Genomic DNA, 19,174 nt, shown 5'->3' with positions numbered 1-19,174 from the left:
AGGAGAGAAAGGGGGAAAAGGAGAGAAAGGGGGAAAAGGAGAGAAAAACAGGGAAAGAGAGAGAAAAAGAGGGAAAGGGAGAGAAAAAAAGAGAAGAGAAAAAGAAATAGGGAAAAGGGAGAGAAAAAAGAGAGGAGAGAAAAAGAAATAGCGGGAGGAAAAAGGAGAGAAAAGGAGAGAAAGAGGGAAAAGGAGAGAAAAAGCAGAAGAGGAAAAATAAAAAGATAAATAGAAGGAGGAAAAAAGGAGAGAGAAAAGGAGAAAAATAGGAAAAAAGGAAAATACAAAAAGAAAAACGAGAACAGGACAGGAAAGAAAAAGAGAAAAATGGAAAAATAGGAGAAAAAAGGAAAAGGAAAAAGAAAAGTAGAGAAAAGAAAGCAGAAAAAGAGGGGCAAAGAGAGAAAAAGTGAAGAAAGATGAAAAGGTGAAAAAAGAGAAAAAGAAAAAGTGGAAAAATAGAAAACAGTGAAAAGAGGAAAAGTTTCAAAAGAAAGGAAAGAGAAAAAAGGAGAGAAAGAAAAAAGAGAAAAGGGAGAGAAAAAATACAGAAGAAGAGAGGGGAGGGGGAAAGATGATGAAAGAGAAGGGAAGAAAGAAAAGGGAAGAAGAGAAAAATAAAGGAAACAGGGAGAGAAAAAAAAATTTAAAACACGAAAAAGCAGAAAACAGATGTAAGGGGGAGAAAAATTAAACAGCATGTCTCTGTTTGTTTTCTGTTTTGATTTGTTTTTTCCCTGCCACAATAAAATACTGAGGTAGACAAGGCAAGGGGAGGCAGCAGATCCTCACCTCTGCTCCCTCCCCAAGGGCAAGAAAAACTAGCACCAAGGAGAAACAAGGCAGGTGAAATTGAAAATCCCCTTCCTTGCAGGGCTCCTGAGCACAGGGAAGGTGAGGGAAAGGGGGGTCACTCAGGCTGTGTGTCCCAGGGAAAATTGGCTATCCAGCCTCCTGCCGAGCCCTGAGAGCGGCACTGACAGCTCCCAGGGATCTCCACCAGGCTGCTCCCAAAACTCCAGGTGAGCCAAAGCAGGGCTTGGCCCTCAAACCCTCCCCCTGAGCCCACAGCAACCTCCAGCTCCTAAATCACCTCAGCATGGCTTTGGGGTCCTTAATGATTTGGCTGCCAGGGAACAAGAACAGAGGGATGAGTCTCCCACCATGCCATGGATAGAAAGGGTGGAATGTAGGGTGCCTCCTCTCCCTTCCTCACTTCCACTCTCCCTGGGTGAGGTCCTCCCAGCTTCACAGCTGTCGGTGAGCAAAGCGTTCCAGCATCTGCTTGAATTCCCAGCGCTTGCCCAACTCCGCGGATATTGGTGGGATTGAAGCATGGTGATGTCAGAGAGTGACAGGATTAGGTTTAAAAATAATCATGGACTGAAGAACTTGGCTAAATCAGGCTCTTGAAAATCCTAGGGGAAAAAAAAAAAAACCCCAAAAACCAAAACTAAAGGCACTGTAGCAGAGCACTCTGGTCACTTGGCCAAAAAAGCAAGTGGAGTGGTTTGGCCTTACTTGGTGTGCCAGAAAATAACACCAAAATGTGCAAAGTCTTCCAGAGCTCTCCAGAAACACCAGCCAGCACCTGGAACCACAAAGCTGCTGGATGTCCAGGAGTCACAGGCAACCTCCCCTGCCTTTTGCCAAGGCAGAGCCCTCACTGCCCTCTCCTGGTTCCTCCTTTCAGGTATCATTTTATGGGGAGCAGGTTCCTCACAGAGGAACCACGGCCCATCCCCTTTTCGTTACAAAAACTGGTTTTTGCTTGGAGTTCAGGCATTAAAAATCTGCACAATACAAAACCACCTCCCTAGAACAGAGCAAGCAGAGCTGGAAACCTCAGATAAAATCAGCAGAAGGTCGATGTGCTGCCTGCTTGCCTTGATTAATTGGTATCTGCCACCAATCCAAGCAGGTGATCCAAGGGATGTGATTGCAGAATGCAGTTGCTGTGGCCAGCAACTCCTTGGAGATGCAGCTGTCCAGGTGATCTATCACTCACTGAAATGAGACAGGCTGGGAGAACTGGGATTGTTCAGCCTGCAAAACAATGTTCTGAGGGAACCTTGAAGCTCCTTCCAGTGCTTGAAGGGGTTCCAAGAGAGCTGAAGAGGGACTTTGGATAAGGGGAAATAGCTTCCTATTGCCAGAGGACAGGATTAGATGAGATATTGGGAAGAAATTCTTCCCTGTGAGGGTGGGCAGGCCCTGGCACAGGGTGTCCAGAGAAGCTGTGGCTGCCCCTGGATCCCTGGAAGTGTCCAAGGCCAGGTTGGAGGGAGACTGGAACAACCTGGGATAGTGGAAGGTGTCCCTGCCCATGGCAGGGGGTGGAATGGGATGAGCTTTAAGGACCCTTCCAACTCAAACAATTTTTTGATTTAGGAAAGCAAAGCTCTGCAGTTTTCACCCTGTTATGGAGGAATCTGTGACAACATGTCAGTGTTGGGTAAAATGCAGCACTGTAAGCCAGATCATTATTTAACTGCTTTGGTTTGCATTTATATTTTGTTTAACTGCCTGAACTACAGCAATATGTTGTTTGTTTTTTTTTTCTCCAAAAGCACAAGTTTTTACTAATGGGAGTAGAGGAGAGAAAAAATCCTGAACTTCTCCCAGTCCTCACAGCCTTTCCCAATTGACTTTGGGAATGCAGGCTGAAAGCACCCTTCCTTTCTCTTAAGGTTTCCCTTTCCAGCTGGGAGGCAGATGGAAACTGACACCCAGCCCTGCCTACTCAAATCAACAGAGAAATCAAAGATAAAAATTAAAAAACTCAATTTGGCAGCTCTGAGTGCTGGGAATACACAGGCTTGGGAGTGAGAGAGAAGGCCAAGAAGGCAAAGTGCAGATTGTATTGGGTGGGGGAGCATTTTGATTGCACGGCAAGTATCAGTGGGACAAAGGGAAACATTTCTCCAATTGCACAAGAGAGGGTTTGCGTGCAGCAGGAGCAAGGTGGGAGCAGCCTCAAGCACAGGCAGAGAACGATGCCAGCAGTGAAAACACACACCTGGCCATGACAAAGCCCGGGACAGCCCTGGAGGAAGCCAGGCTGTGATCCATGAGGTGTCTGAAGGTGGAGCTGAGCTTCCTGCAGGATGAACACTCAGCACCCGCTTCCTCCCTCTGCCAAGACAACCAGCCCTGTGTCCTCTCCCAGGCACGTTCCTCACTGCATCACGGGATGATGGATGGATGGATGGATGGATGGATGGATGGATGGATGGATGGATGGATTGGTGGATGGATGGATTGGTGGATGGATGGAGGAACGTGCTAACAAAATGAATAAATAGATGACTGCATCAGGAGTCACCTCTGAAACGGCGGCAGAAAGGAAACGAACGGCGCATTTCCAGCATCAGTGGCTGCGGTGCTGCCCGGCTTCACTTCCCCCCAGCAGCAGGGAACAATCAGGTCATTTAATGCCAAACCATGACTCCAGCAGTGTCAGCAGCCTCAGGGAAGCCCCAGGGCTGGTCTCCTGTCCAGCTCCATCCTGTCCAGTCCGGAACAGACGCACGATGAGGAAAGCAAGGGGAAGAGAGCAGGAAGAAGCAGCTTCCCACTGCAGGGCAGGAAAGATTCTTGTGCTCATAGGCAGCTCCAGGAAACCAGAGTCCTCCTCTGCATGGAGTGAACCAGAGATGCCCCAAGCTGAGGAAGCTGCTCAGGGGGTGGGAAAGCCAGTGCTAGAGAAACTGGGGCAGAAAGAAGCTGACCTCTTAAAAGTGGAGAAAAAAGGAAGAGAAGTGCATGGAGAGGCTGCCAGGGCAACCACAACCCATCCTAGGGCAAGGCTTCTGCTTCCCCTAGCCTAGCCTAAACCACTAAACCAAGCAATAAAAGAGAAATGACAGCTCAGAACTTTCCTTCCTCCTCCACACCACCCACCTGTTAGTTCAAAGGTTCATGAGATATTATATTTTTATTGCTAAAGCCATTCAGGGGCTGATTTCCATCACTGCCGCAGCTCCAAGGCTGCATTTTCAACTTCAGCACCACAATAAGGACCAAATTGAAGATGAAGATTGTCCAGCATAAAGCTGAGCTCCTAGGGCTGTCACAGGCCTCCAGTATCTGTGGTTTGAGGCAGCATACGCTGAAAGCTTTGTGCAAAGCTGCCGGGAGAGATCTGTGTTTTCCAGTTCCTGTCCGGCCCGGGGACGCTGCCGTCAGCTCTCGCCTCCTGACAAGTGACGGTGAACAGCTCTGATTCAGAGAGACAACTCAAAGCACACAGTGCTCCACGTGGCCTTCTTCAGCTGGGCCACCCAGGCTTTTAACTATTCTCTGGCTTTGTCCACCCAAAGACAGAATCACAGAATCTTTTAGGTTGGAAAATGCTTCCGAGATCATCGAGTCCAACCTGTGACCGATCCCCACCTTGTCACCCAGCCCAGAGCAGGGAGTGCCGCATCCAAGCATTCTTTGGATGCCCCCAGGGATGATGGACAGAGAGACATAGCAGGAGAAAGGTTTAAGGTCTTGTCCACCTGCATGGCAGGGCATCTTCTGTCAATCCCAGCAAGCTTTCCCAAAGCCAAGCAATAATACGGCAACAATTCCAGCAGGATCCACGGAGGAAAGGGCTGGCAGAGAAATCAATTTGCTATTTCAGTACAATGAGAGCTTTCAGGAGAAATCAATTGATGGTGGAATTAGGAATATGACCTGTGTAGCCAATAATTATAGAAGATGGGTCTCCCCTTCACAGTTCATTTTCATCTTGCCCTTTCCACTAAATAAAGGTGTTACCAATGGATGTTATTTGCTGCTCCGTAATCTGCTGTCAGAGACATTACTGCCATTTATTTGAGAGCGTGCCAGAATGTGACCATGAGGAGGATAACATCAAACCCTGAGCCAGAAATCCTGCCTGGAGCAGCTAAGCAGGCAGCAGAGAAGATTTTTTTTCAGAGACATTGATTTTTACATAAACATTATTCAAAAACCTCTGCTGTCCTTACAGCGCACTCTCAGATTAGCAGTGAGATGTAAACACGGCAAGGGCAGGTTTTGACAGGAGCCATGCTATGGAAATCTGCATCAGCAGCAAGTGGCAGGCTGGGGACAGAGAGAGGAAGGCAAGGAGCTGGAATTAGGATGATGGGATCATCACCCCACCTTTGCTTGCTTGCATGGGAAAGAGCCCTGCTAGGTGTAAAAAAACTTAAATGTTACAGGCTGGTAAGAAATAAAAAATTCATTAAATCATAAATCTTTTGGAAAGGGGATCTACTGTGGAGATTATATTCACTTCTCATGGACATATGAATTCAGTGGTGGCATATCATATTGTTCTCTGCAGGGGAAAAAAGACATATTGTTTTAAAGTCTGATATTTAGAGCAGTCCTTGAGGAAGGAAAGCAAATATAATCTTGGCAAGGAAAACTGAGTGCAAGAGCACCGAGGAAGGGACATTAAACGCAGGTCCCAAGTCCCAGCTGCTGAAAGTCAGCATGGTTTGACTGCAGTTCTTGGAGCTAAGCCCATGCATGGGAGCAGAGAGTGAAGGTCACCTCCATTTAGCCACAACTCCTTGACAATGTTAAGTGAGTGAACACAAAGGGTAATTTTTTACTGTGAACAGTCACTGTTTGCCCACCAGCAAACAGGTGAGAAGACAAAGACATTACAGCTGCTTTCATTTGATGTTTGGTGCTTGGGAACTGTCTGGTTCTGTCTCCTTCTGGATTGCTTCTGGCTCAGCAGTGGAAATCGCCGAGCTCTCCTGGCTCTCAGTCCAGCCAGACACTCAGGATCTGGGGAGAACTCAGTAGCCAGCTGCAAAACATGGACTCTCCAAAGCCCTGCTCCAGCTGCTTCCCAGCCTAGCATCCCTACATGCTTGGGCTGCATTCTCCAGGAGGCTCCAGTGGCACGTGCTAGACACGCCTGCTGCAGATCCAGCTCCACCTCCTGCCTAAATTGGATCATTTGGGGGCAAATAAAGCCCTGCCTCCCTCGAGAGACCTTTCCTGGCAGACACCTTGCATACAGCAAGATCTCACAAAGGCAGCTGTGAGGTGGGACTGGCTGCAGGCTCCCTTCCACAGGTATGGTCACACTCCACCTTTGGCTTCTCACCTGTCTCCTGACCACACAAATCTTGTGTTCCTTTCAAAGAGGAGCATCCCTGCTCCCTTTTTTTCCTCCCTACCTGTCTCCCGGAGCATATCTTTCCTCAGGAGAAACCTGTGGATTGTAGAAAAACAGCTCACAGAATAGCTACAGGAAGGTTTTCATCACAGACACAACTCAGTGTACAGTAACTGCTTGTGCCCATGGCCTTCCCCTGTGCTAACTCACCATCCAAAGGAGTTTATTCCAGAGGAACAAGGGGAGAGGACAGCTTAAGCTCTCCACACAAGATAACAGGGACCGCTGAGCGGCTCTTGCACCATAAAACAATCAAAGCCTGTTTGACCCCGTCACACTCTCAGCCAGCCCAGGCACAGATAACCCAACCTGACCCATCAGGAAAGATGGGATTTGCTTATCACTGGGACTGCATAGACCACTCTGCCCAAGAGGGCTCACACACACAGCCTCCTGCAGGAATTCCCTCTCTCCTCCTTCCCTCTGCCCGGCTATCTCACCCTCAGCTTTCCCAGCGCCCATCCCAACGAGGTGCGAAATTTGAAGCATCGCCAAACTGCACACAGGGCTGTTCCTAGGTAATTATATGAGCAGATAAAATAAAAAAGGGCTGATAAAACATTAACCACGAGCAGGCAGAACAACAAAGGCAGAGCACCTGAACCACAAAGACTCTTAATGCAGCACTAAGTCAGCTGGACCTTAGTTGTGTATTTGCCATGTGGATTCAATACCTCCTTCAGATAGAAAACAGGAATAAGGCCCTATTTCTTTCCACATGTGGGCCAGGCTCCTAGTTGAAACAGGCAGTTCACACTGGCCAAAACCTTGGACATCTAATTTCTGTTGCTGAGGTCCTTAGCAATGGCTTTAGGTTCGAGGCACACTGGTAGCATAGCCCAAAACCATAGGAAGTAAAAGAGGTTTTACCTTACTCAAATTATCCAATGTGGGCAACAGAAGGAGGCAATGTGGGCTTTAGCTTCTGTCCAGGGCCCCTGGAAAGTTAATCCTAGCTGATTACACCATTTCTTTTCTTTTTCTTTTTTTTTTTTTTTTTTTTCCATAGAAGAAATAAACAGTCTTTTGTACCAAACATAAGGCTGCCTTATTTTGAAGGAAGATTTATCACCCAGGCTAAATCCATGAGTTCATTCTGGTTTTGCCCCAAATCTTCAAAGCAGTGTTTTACACTGCACCACACAAAACAACTAAGTTGTTCAGCTGGTTCTGCCTCTGTGCCAGGCAGTCCCCGAAAGACATCTCACTTTTCCTTATAAAAAATAATAAAAGAATGCAGACCATCTCATCAGTGGCTTAAAGCCTGCACAGCAAATTCCACGCAGGCATGTCAGAGCTGTGCACACACATCCATAAGGACTGGCAGATCACAAACACCAGCAGAGTGTTGGGGCTTGGAGGGACCTGGTGGAGTAGAAGATGTCCCTGCTTATGGCAAGGGGGTGGAACAAGATGAGCTTTAAGGTCCATCCCAATCCAAACCATGCTGGGGTTCCACGGTGTGACACTGCTTGGTGAAGGGAAGTGGCTGATGGGTGACAAAATCTGCTGAAATAAGGATTGCTCAGTGCCTTCCCTGCACCAACAGGGGCTCTGTTGTACTGAGCTGAAACCTTAAACTCATTACAATGTCACTCTGTCTTTGGATCCCATATCCTGTGGGGGAATCTTCTGGGAATGTATTTTGGTTCAGACTTGGGTCAAGGAGAGTTGACTTGACCTGAAAATAAATCCAGGCGATCTTGAGCTGAAGAGCCATTGACTACTGTTTGCAATACAATAAAGTGAGCAGATCAAACTCGGCTGAAAGCCAGGCTTAACATAAATCCAGGGAAAAAGGGGAACAAGAAGATTCATTCACCACCACGACAAAGGGGATATTTTTTACGTTGGCACAGTTCAGAGCAGTGACTGAAAAGCGCTTCCCAGGCAGCATTTTTAGTGTCCCATATGGTGTGTGCTGTTTAGCTGTGCTGGTATCTCCAAAGGACTGGCAGCAAGATAAGAGTTTACACCACCTGGATGTGTGTGAAAAAGGGGTTGTGGGATGTTTTATTTTTTATTTTTTCACCATTTTTAACGTCACTAGCAGGAGTTCCTCAGCTTGCACACAGGGCAGCTTTTGTGAGAGGTAATTTATATGGATCCCCAAGGAAGGGTCTCAGTGGCCGGGCTCTGAGCTCTGTTGTGTGCACATGTGTGTAAAACTCTCTGTAACTTTTGGTTTACAGTCCAGGTTGTACTCACTGCAGCTCCAGGATGAAATCTTCTCCTGCCTCACTGCACCACTACCTTCACTGAAGTCAGCCTTTTTCCTCTTCCAGGAGCTGTCAAAATGTTTGCTGGATAAAGCAAGTTTTGGTCCAGATCCCTACCCGCACTGCAGTGCACCCTCAGAAAACATGGACATCCCCACAACTCTCCTTCCCAGGGCTCAGCTCCAGAAGCAGCAGCTTGATCCACCAGCTCTTTCCCCACAACACAAACCCCACTTAGCAAATTTTCCAGCTCCTCCACGAGGCTGCTTGTCCAGCAAACACTCAGGAGCCTCTGCCCACCCAGCAGCCCAAGCACAGTAATTTGGCCATTTTCCCAAAGTTCCAACTTCACCAGCAAAGTGTCCCACGAGGATCTAATGAATGCATCCTCCAGAACAAGCTGTGGGTAATGACAACATCTGCTGATGCTTGGACATCACCTCTTTCTGTCCCTGCTTAGCCTCCTCAGAGCTCTCCTAGCAAAAGCTTTTGTGCTTTTCCAACCTAGAGCAGATGGTTCATCTCCAGATAAATATTAAATGGAGTTTAGCCCTTCTGCTGGCATTCATTATCTACTCCATTTTATAATAAGAAGCTGGTCAAATCCCTCCAGCCTTCCCAGACAAAACCAGCCAGGGTAGCTGCTTTCAGGAGATGAAGGCAGCCTCTGTGGGAAGACATGAGTGCCACATTCCTCATCTGAGTGCAACTATTTCTAAACACAGCTCAGGGAAAGCTGCATATTTATTTTTTTTATTGCATTAAAACCCATTTTATTAACCAAGTGGTACTTTAATGTGGATGATGCCTTTGTTTATAAAATAAATTATGCTGTTTCTTCCCATCTCCCACTGTGATTGCATGATTCTTGGTCAGATTGTATAATGTTTGATCTAAGAATGTATAAACTCCACTAAACAAAGCTGCAATAGAAAGTTGAATAATAAGTCGAGACTCCAACCTCTCTCAGGGAAAAAAAAAGGTGAGTTTGACAAAGTAACATGCTGAGAGAGCCTGGGAATCTTTGTGATGGACTAGAGTATTTTAACAGGGGCTGAATATTCCAACTCAGCATTTCCCATCTGTGCTTTTAAAAAGTGACAGGGACTTCACCCCTGACTCAAGTGAAATCTTCACGAATTGGGATTTCTTTAACAACTGTGTGAAAATTAACACTTTCACTTGCAATTAGCAGCACCACAGCCCTGTTCACACTTTTGCTGCAGAAACAAGCTGCACATGAATATTCACAGCCAGGCAATGCCATCTCGAAGAAAACCAGTGCTGAGAAGGGCTTTACTTGTCTCTCCTTCAGACAGAAAAAAGACACAGATCAGTCTCTGCACAGGGGCTTTGCAGATATTTGCCACTGCTCATTTTGGAGAGCTCAGGGACAATCATGGAATGGTTGGAAGAGACCTTAAAGCCCATCAAATTCCCACCCCCTGCCGTGGGCAGGGAACACTTTCCACTACCCCAGGTTTCTCTAAGCCCCAGTGTCCAACCTGGCCTTGGACACTTCCAGGGATCCAGGGGCAGCCACAGCTTCTCTGGGCACCCTGTGCCAGGGCCTGCCCACCCTCCCAGGGAACAATTCCTGCCCAATATCCCATCCATCCCTGCCCTGTGGCAGTGGGAAGCCACTCCCTCTTGCCCTGTTCTATGTGTCCTTGTAAAATCACTTCTCACCTAGCTGGTAAGGATTTGCTCTGCTGAGGCAGGTCTAAGCATTATGGAAACTCAAGTGGTTTTTAATGGACACATCTTTCCTTCCCAAAAAATACCCATCATCACAGCAGCTGAACTTCTCAACCCCTCTGTGTTTGCAGAACCATCTTAACACTTCTTTTTATACGTCAGTTCCACTTAGAACAGCAGAAACCTGAGCAAATCCAACCCTGGAGATTTTCCAGCCATCAGGAGAGGTCCCAGAAGGAGAAGACCTGTCCAGTCTTTATCCATGACCTGCCCCTTCTCTGCTCAGGTGCCAAGTGCATTGCAGTCACAGAATGTGAGTCCTTTCTGCACAGCTCACACCACTAAAACCAGTTGGAAAAGAGGGAGAATTACTGGTTTTAATGTCATAAGCTTGACAGAAATGTTATGGGAGTTACGCAGACCCTTTTAATGCAGCAGTCTGCAAAGTAAAGCTGTGGTTATTTCAACTCCACCTTTCCTGACCAGTGCAATAAAGCCTGAAGGAGCACAAGAAATGCAGGAAAGGAGGAGGAGGTCAGGAAAACTCCAGTACTGCCTCATGGACAGTCCCATTTCAAAGCACACTGTGTGTGGCCAAGCAGTGAAAGCCAAAATTATGAACTCAGTCACCAACCAGACCTGGAGCAGAAGCTCTGCCTAGGACTTTAAAAATCCAAGTAAAATCTCATTCCTTGGTGGTATTCCATCCTCAAGCCAGTCTGAAGTCACCCCCAGGATCTGATGGGTGGTGTTCCATGACATCCTGAAGAGACAGAGGCCACCCTGCTCCACCCTTTCCAGGAAGGATGGGCCCATGCTCTCCTCTTTCTGCAGGACCTTCCCTTTCCAGGATCTGCTCCAGCACCTTTCAGCTGCACCAAGGCACAGAAGATAAAGAAAGTGCCTGATTTCTACTGTCAAAGAGAAAAAGGAGATTCCCCGGGGCCCCTTTCCACTAGCTGAACAGCCAAAAAGTTGTTCTCTACCAGAATAAAAGGCCACTAAGAGATCTGGAGCTGATCTGAAGCACATGAGTGGAAATTGGTGGAGGCCTTGGTGTCCTCAAGGAAGCCAGGAGAGTGGAAAGCAGAGAACCACAATCCTCAGAGCTTAAAATGTTTACTTAAAACTGGATGCCAGGAAGGTGAACCAAAATAATGCTTGAAAAGACAGAGTGGCTATTTAAGGGATGGAAAGACAGATTGTAATTACAGGGTCATGGGGTAAATTTAACATGGCTCATCTGAAACAAATTGAGAACCAATTAGGCACCCAAAATGAAACAAACACCTCTAAGTCCTTTACTAACTCTTACTTGGGAGTAGCAGAGGATATTCAGTTTTAAAAGCAAATGCCTTCTCACTTTGCAGAAAATTTTATAGGGATGAATCGGGTAGTAAAGTTCTTGCCAGCAGTTGTTTTGCTTGACTGCCTGAAAAGCAAACAAATAAATAAACCAAAAAAACCCCCAAACAACTCCTTAATTGAAACTTCAGGCTAGTCCTGGAAAATTCCCAGCCCACCAATAGAGCTGGTGGGGAGCGTTCCAACAGGCAGACTTTGGGCAGAAGAAAGGTTTTCTGCCAAAAAAAAAAAAGTTGGGTTTCACGGAAATATCGTCACGGAAATATTTTCAGTTTTCCAGCACGTCAAAAATTGAAGGAACGTCTTAATTTTCAAGGTTAAGTCATCATTTGGTCTGGATCAGCTGCTGTTCCCCACCCTTGGTGGGTGAAACTTTCTGTTGGAGCTCCCTTAACATGATTCATCCAACCCTCTCCCACGAGAGACATTGCTTCCTTGGCATCCCTCCTGCATCCTGAGAAACACAGTCCAGCCAGAGGAGGATGGAGGCAGCTGCTCCAGGCTCTTGCACAGAAACAGGAGGACTTAATCATGCTCTTGACATGAAAAAGAAAAGGATACATTTGGTTTTGAAGCCAAGCTGCAGTGATGAGTCAAGCACAGCGCTGTAATCAGCACACACCCACCGCTGGCTCCAGAAGCGAGGGGTTTTTATTTATGGGTTATTTATGGGTTATTACAGGGAACCAGGAGACAGCAGGATTGCCACCAGGCCAGCTGCCACTTCTGCCAGTCCCTCTAAATCCTCTGGATTCCCCAACAAGCTATGAATGGCCAGATGGATGAAGGAGAGGGCAAAAGGCACTTCCAACCACTCTGCAAGACCTTCACTGAGCAATCCATTGTTGAGCAAGAGGCCCACACATGATGATTGGTCCTGCAAAACAGACATTACACACACTTTCGGGGCTTTCCCGGGCTATCAAGACATTTTGGCTCATCCTTCAGGATTTGGCATGCAGTATTTATCAGCACAGACAGGTGTTTGGGTAGCAGGGATGTCCAGCCATGGTAGGACAAGCATCTGGTGCTCATGATCAGTTGCTCCAGAACAGCTCCTTGTGTCTTGGAAAAGCTGGGAAGTCAGAGTAAACCAAAGATGGATTTAGGGCAGTCCCTGGGACACAGCATTGGTCTCACAGTGTGTTTGCACAGAGCAAAAGGTGCTGCTCACTCTGTTTGGGCTGTAACTATCAGTAACTCCTGGGACTGCCCAGGAGTTCAGGGCAACATGCCACGAACAATTCCTGTGCTCCAGAGATCACCATTCAGCAGTGACTGGTATTTACTTCATACCCTGAGTCATACCACCACTGTTAGTTCTGCATCAGCTCATTTAAGCAGACAGGGATATGCTGATGGCATCTCAACCCCTCCAGACTTGTTTTGTCAAATGACCACCACGCCCTGCCTTACCTTCAAGGATTCGCTGGCATTCAGCCTGGAGGAGCAGTGAGCTAGAAATCCCAGTGTGGAGCCAGAAATAAAGATTCCTCTCTGTTTACTACCTGAGCTGCAGTCTCTTGGCCTTCCCACTCAAGAAAAACTTATCTTTGTAAGATTTCAACCAGTGCTTACATCCCCATAACAAATGCACACAGAACTTGAATGAGCCAGATTAAATGGCTACGAGTGTTTTCGAGGTCATTGAAGTCAACAGAGCAAATTTCCTGTTGGGTTTCTCTCAAATAATGTAAAACAAAGCCATTTATTTACTCTCAAAAAGCATTTGGGATGACATAAGCCTGCTTTCACCAGCAAGAGGCCAGTGAGGCTTGTAATCCCTTGCAAACATTTGGTCATTGAGGTCTTCTCCGAGTTACAAGTGGAACTTCACACTTTGGGACAGCTGCTTTTGGAATCCTGTAGGATCTGATGCCACCAGCTTAACATCAACCAGCATATCAAGTACTTAAACAGAAACAACACTACTGAGAGTGAAGAGGATTCAAGAAGCAAAATTACCACGTTTAAAACCTTTTCAGGAGTTTCAAACCCTGAACCACGTAAGTTCGGGAATTTCTGAGACTCATTCCTACCTTCTTTTTCTCCTTACTGCAGGTGATGTGAGAGTTTTCATGTGAGCCTGGTGCATGTCAATGCCATCTGGAAGGACCCTCATTCCGGGATATTCACAAATGTTTTACTGCACAGCTGAAAAACGTGAAAAGGAATAAATTATAAAGCATCTTGAGCGATCATCCACTCCCACGAGGCACTTTTAGGAATAATGTACAACTACATTACAAAGCCCCTTGTTCTTCAAAGCGATGCTGATGCTGCAGAAAATGATAAATCAATTCTGCAGAGGGCTTTCAAAACTGCTTGTTCCTTAGGGTTTATGAGGGGGCTGTGATGTCCACGTTAAACGTAGGGGTTGCGTGCCTCCAAACCTATGTTCTTCCCTTCTGTGAGTTTTAGGCTGCCAAATCAAATGCAGAAATAGCTTCAAAAAGGGTTCAGAAGATGTAGGTGCACCCCAAGAAGCTGAGACATTGTGCCTGCTCTTACAGACACAAAGCCATCTGAAGTACTGAGGGGCAGCAAAGCTTTGACACACGGAGAGTCACAAGCTGCTGGTGACATGGAACAATTGGCAGCTGCCCAGCTCATTATGCCCAGCCATCCTTCGAAGGCTATCGTTCTGTGGAGCAGGAATCAATACCCCACACACTGCTACGAGCTGAGCCCGGGGGCTGAGGCATTGGATCACTGGGAAAGCAAGGAATGGGAACGCTGGAAGTGGGAGCAAGCACAGCCTCACCTGATCCTGTAATGTGGAGTGAAAAGGGGGAACACAAAATGTTCAGGCTCCTGCTGCAGGGGGTCTGGTTTGTGGTCCCTCCGCAGAGGTGTGTGCTGATGGGTCCTTGCCATCACCCTGTGTGGCCAGGCTGATGTCATCAGCCCCGTGTCAGACTCAGGGCTCTCACAAACACTGCCTCCGCTCCAAACACACAATCACTTAACACAAAAGCACTCCTTTATCATCACAATATCGTCCCAAATTGCACAGGAAGCACACCTTCAAGGGAAGCATTTTAATATTGATCACCCCCAGGGACCTGTGCTAGCAATGGATGAAGAGAGGCTTTAACCACATCCGACAGGATCGCTGTTGTCCGAGGCTTTGGATCTCTTTGTTGCCCTCTCAAGACACTGCTCCAACCCGCTGGGCTCGTACCCCTCAATGCCAGAGGCTGGCTCCAGCTGCTTTTCATCGCTGTCTAAGAAATTATCACAGGAGACTTCATGCAATTAGGTCTCAAAAATGGGGATGTCAGTCCTCCAGGGGAACTAAGCCTGCTTCATGAAAGCCACTTCAGCCTTTGCTTTTGCTGCACAAGGTGTTTTTTTTACCCTGAGGATTTCTATCAAAGCAAGACACTAGTCAAGACACAGCAAGCCAGAGTAGTTTTTACCTCTTTGTAGCTTATCAAGGTGAATGTCAGTGGAAAAAAAATAAATTTAAAATCTCAGAGGTGACCAGGCACAGAGATGGCCATCTAAAGTTACATACTTTGGTACAAGAAAAATAAAAAACCCACCCCTCTGTTTTTAGTAAAAGCAAACCTGGTCTGTCTCAGCGCCAGGACTCCGTTTAGAAATTGGCGACGGGAGCGTAATGAGCCGCACAAAGCCAGCCCTGTCACACCTTGCTGTTCCTCCCTGCAGACTGAAACCTCTCTCAGGATCCCCCACCTGGCTGAAGGTACCTTCCAGCCCCCATTCCCAGTGTCCTGCTGGCTGGACTGGGGAAGGGTGTGTTTCAAGGCCGTGTTTCTCAGGGTGGCTCCAGCGTCCTGCAGGATTCGAGGCACGGGCTGCAAGCACTGATCCTGCACACAAGGAATACCAGGGGGAGGATGGACAGGGATAATATTTGTTCTGAATGTATGTGCTACAGAAGCGTGCCTCAAACCCAGCTGTGCAAACAAAGAAAGGAAGGAGAGGTATCTCTGGTGAAGCCCAGCTCTGCTTGGATGGTGGATGAGGGAGATTCAAGGCTCTGGACAGCACACTCCTTTTTCCTCCTCCATCCATTCCCTCCCTGATCACTGCAGCCTCTCAGCTTAAAGGCATCCCCAGAATTAAAAGCCTGCCATGTTTAAATAATCCCTGCTGAACCCAGGCTGTTACACCTGGCATGTTCAACACCCACCTGGACTGGAGCTCCAAATCAAGATGATGCTCCCATCTCAGCAGCTCATGTTGAAATCCCAAGGCTGACAGGATTAAGGAGAGGAGACAGGAGTTGTCACTTCACCACTTCCCTTAGCATCTTCCTCTGAAGAGCTTAAGGCTTCTTACGAGGCCAAACCGTCTCCTGAATTTTCTCTGGTCATGGAAAGCAACAACAAATTGAGACAAGGTGAAGAACTAAAGCAGCCGGCATTCTGGAGAGATCCAAGCTATTCCCAAAAGGGAAACAGTTGCATCTTGAGGAAAAAAAAACCCCTACATGTTGCACTTTGACTGGGCTGGACTCCTACAACATTTATTTTCACAGGTAATTTATGCCTATGCAGCACCTGCTCACCCAGAGCGTCCACCACTCTCCAGCTACCCAGGCATCCCAGAAAATGTGGCATCAATGTGGTCCAATCCTTCTTTTTTTTTCCTCCTGGATATGACACTTAGTTCCAAACTGAAAACAAAGAAAAGCTGGATATCTTTCAGAGTGAATAACTGCAGGATTTTACTGCAGATGTTTTATCCAAAATATTTTCTAAACATCTTCACTCTGCAAACGAGGGCTGAGCTTGTAACTTCTTATTTTGCATTACATTTTTATTGTGTCTCTGAAATAAAGACATCATAAAATAAGTTAGTCTTGATCCCTTTTCCCCCCCCCAACTCTGTGTTCAGGGTGAACAACAGGATGAACTAAAATACAAATTTACAGATAAAATTCGTATTTAGCTTTATGGAGGGATAAAGCTCTTCATTGCAGGACATTGCAGGACACAGACATTTCCTTACTGTGCCTGATCCAATCTGCAAAATGTCCTTTCATTTTCAGTCTGGATATAAAATGTCAGTGATCCAGAAGACAGAAATATTTGTAAAATGTCAATTTTTTTTCTGGCCCTCACCAACACACAGGAATTGTCAGAACACAAGACAGAAGATGAGGAATTGATTCATGGCTGAACTACAATTAAGTTGTAGCTTTCCCTTCACTTCCAGAGCTTTATTAGGCAGATTTTATTTGATGAAATCAATTATACGGCACGCTGGAGATAAGTTAGGGAATTAGCTTTGCTTATGCTAATGCCTATCACTCCGGGGTGGTTGTGCCTGGGAAGAAGGTGTGGAATTTGATGTGATTTATTTAGGAGCAGCCCTCATTATTCCATGAGAGGAAGATGGCTTCAGGGAGGAAAGGTGAGGGCAGAGCTCCTCAGGACCAGCACCTGTGGCATCTGCTCATTTCCTGACATATTTTTCCCACAGCACACAGAATTCCTGTGGACACTTTGAACACTGTGAGAGGCAGGGAGATGTCAATGCCTTCTGGAGCTTTTGGTTGGGGTGGTTTTACCCCTTGCTGGAATAACTCTTGGCTTCCTTATTTCCAGTTCTAGTTAATATAAAACCAGGACTAAAATACTGCAAAAGGGCCTGACAGAGCCTGTACCAGTGGGGAGAAATTGCTTTCCTCTCTTCTAAAAATGGGTCACCCACCTTAATCCAGCAGGTTCTAAGAGCACAGATTTTCACTGTCACTATTAACCTATCTCATCCTGAGATCCTTTGGAATTAAGCACCTCTGGAGAAGAGGGAAAGCCTTTCAGTACCCATTTGATGCTGTACAAAATCAAAGGTAAGTCCAAAGGCTTCTGCTGATTCCAGAAGGGGACAATTATCTGCTAATGATGGTGTCTGCAAGGCTCATGGTCACACTGAGCTGGATGCAAAGCTTAGGAAGCACAGCTGGAGGTAAGTGCCACCTCTCCTTCCACCTCAGACTGGTAATAAGCTGGAGACACTGGTGGAAAGAGGCCCCTTCCTCAGCTGACTGGATTTCACACAGAAATCTCTCAAAAATTGCTCAAGTGTCCTCTTGCAAACCAAGATTTTGGAGGTTTCCAGCACTGCTTGATAGAGCAGCACATTTCCAGAAAAGGCAAAACCAAATGAACAAAGTCAAACCCGAGGCTTTGTTTGCTTTAGAGCACAGGAACCAGCCCCCAGATATGAAACCTTATCTCCTGCCTCTAACAGGCTGGATCCTTGTTCTTTGCCTTGCTCCCAGATTTTCCTCCACACAGGCTGGCCTCTGAAGAGTCCTCCTGTGGCCACATGAAAGGCTTTTCACACCCCTGCATGGCACCAGCCTTTAATGCAGCCCAAAAATCAGAGCCACTGTCAGATCCCTTCCGGCTGGATCGGAGCTCAGGCTGCTCAGCCTTGGGTCTCCGACACGGAGCCTAAATGTACCGTGAAAAAATCTGGAAACAGAGGCACTCAGGGCTTTAATAAATGGAGATTTACTTAGTTTGAAGCTCAACATCAGGTTTCTGCTGTACTTAAAGTAAATACCATCCATTAATGAAGAAAACATGGGGTGTGGGGTTTTTTTGTCTTTTTCATAAAAATAAACACACAAGAAATTTAAAAGCTACAGCTTGTAGCTTTCTAAGGACTGCTTTTAATAAATTGAGCATGTACCCACTGTCAGGCATGGAAATGCATTTGATTGGGGAAAAAAATGCCTGTTCCAAAGCTTTTTCTCCAGTTTGATAGAAATGCTGCCAAGTTCAGACTGCCCAAGGTGTGACACATCAGGGATGTTCCTACGGCTTGGCACTGTGTGGGTCCCTGCTGGGGCCACGTGGAACACACAGACCAAGCAGAGAGTGGAGACCAAGGCTGAGAAGGTGATGGAAATTTTTAACAAAAGCAAAGGAAAAAAGAACAACCAAAGCTTCCTGATGGCTTTCCCAGCTGATATCAAATACCAGCACCAGCTGGTTGCTGGTGGATAGAGTCCACACAAAAGTGAGGGGTCTGGTTTCTGTCAGCCACAGCAACAGGGGAACGGGCTGAGCCCCACGAAATGCCTGCAGCAGTTTTTGGGGAAAGCATTCCCAAGGAAAGCAGACTCTTATTCCCACATGCCAGCAGGGGACACCTGCTTATCACCAGCACTTCTGTGTGACCAGGGATGGCAGGTGAGGGCACACAGTGGTGACCACAGAGAGGGAGCGGGCGCTCCTGTGTCTCCAAGAGCAGAAAGTAACACAAATCCCCATGGACTGAACCATTTATAAGTGTTTTAACCTCATTTCCACCACTGCATTCCCCTTCCCAGGCTTCCCCACCAAGCACAACAGCAATTCTCCCGGCTCCCATCTCCCTGACCTTTCTGTTGTTCTGCTCCCCCACCTCTACACATGAACATCACCTGTAAAATCCAGTCCCAGTCAGCTCTCCCTGACCTATGCACCACTCAGAAATTCCTCCTGCTAACATCAGACATGCTTGAATTAGCAAGGAAATGAAAACAAGCCACAGGAAAGGAGTGGGCTGGGGGAAAGGTGGGGATGGAATGCTAAGCAATCATGTCAAGTCACGGCTGGCCACATCGTGTTAGCCGTGTCTGAGGGGTCCTTGTGTCAAAACAGCCAAGGAGGAATCCTGCACAGCCAATCCTGCAGCACTTTGGACTCTTTTTTGGGACACTGGCTCCTTCAAGACATTGGCTGCACATCCC

The 19,174-nt window shown here is 46.9% G+C and overlaps 1 protein-coding gene across 13 annotated transcripts in view; it reads right to left on the bottom strand.

The window, feature by feature from the left end:
* Window positions 1-19,174, bottom strand: part of ACKR3 (atypical chemokine receptor 3) — a 60,652-nt gene that overhangs the window by 8,971 nt on the left and 32,507 nt on the right. For 8 of the 13 annotated variants that reach the window (XR_015289573.1, XR_015289576.1, XM_086898777.1 and 5 more), the window contains 2 exons: window positions 15,617-15,792; window positions 13,494-13,608 (listed from right to left, as the gene is read on the bottom strand). The gene's annotated coding sequence lies outside the window, so the exon portion shown is untranslated. Of the gene's footprint in view, window positions 1-13,493; window positions 15,294-15,616; window positions 15,793-19,174 lie in introns of all 13 variants that reach the window. The other 5 variants (XM_086898784.1, XM_086898775.1, XM_086898776.1 and 2 more) reach the window with 2 other exon arrangements.

This window comes from Cyanistes caeruleus, chromosome 7 (genome assembly GCF_971803275.1).
Source record: "Cyanistes caeruleus chromosome 7, bCyaCae1.hap1.1, whole genome shotgun sequence".
Taxonomy (NCBI): domain Eukaryota; kingdom Metazoa; phylum Chordata; class Aves; order Passeriformes; family Paridae; genus Cyanistes; species Cyanistes caeruleus.
The sequence above is the reverse complement of the archived record's forward strand: the minus strand, read 5'-3'. Positions and strand labels throughout refer to the sequence as shown.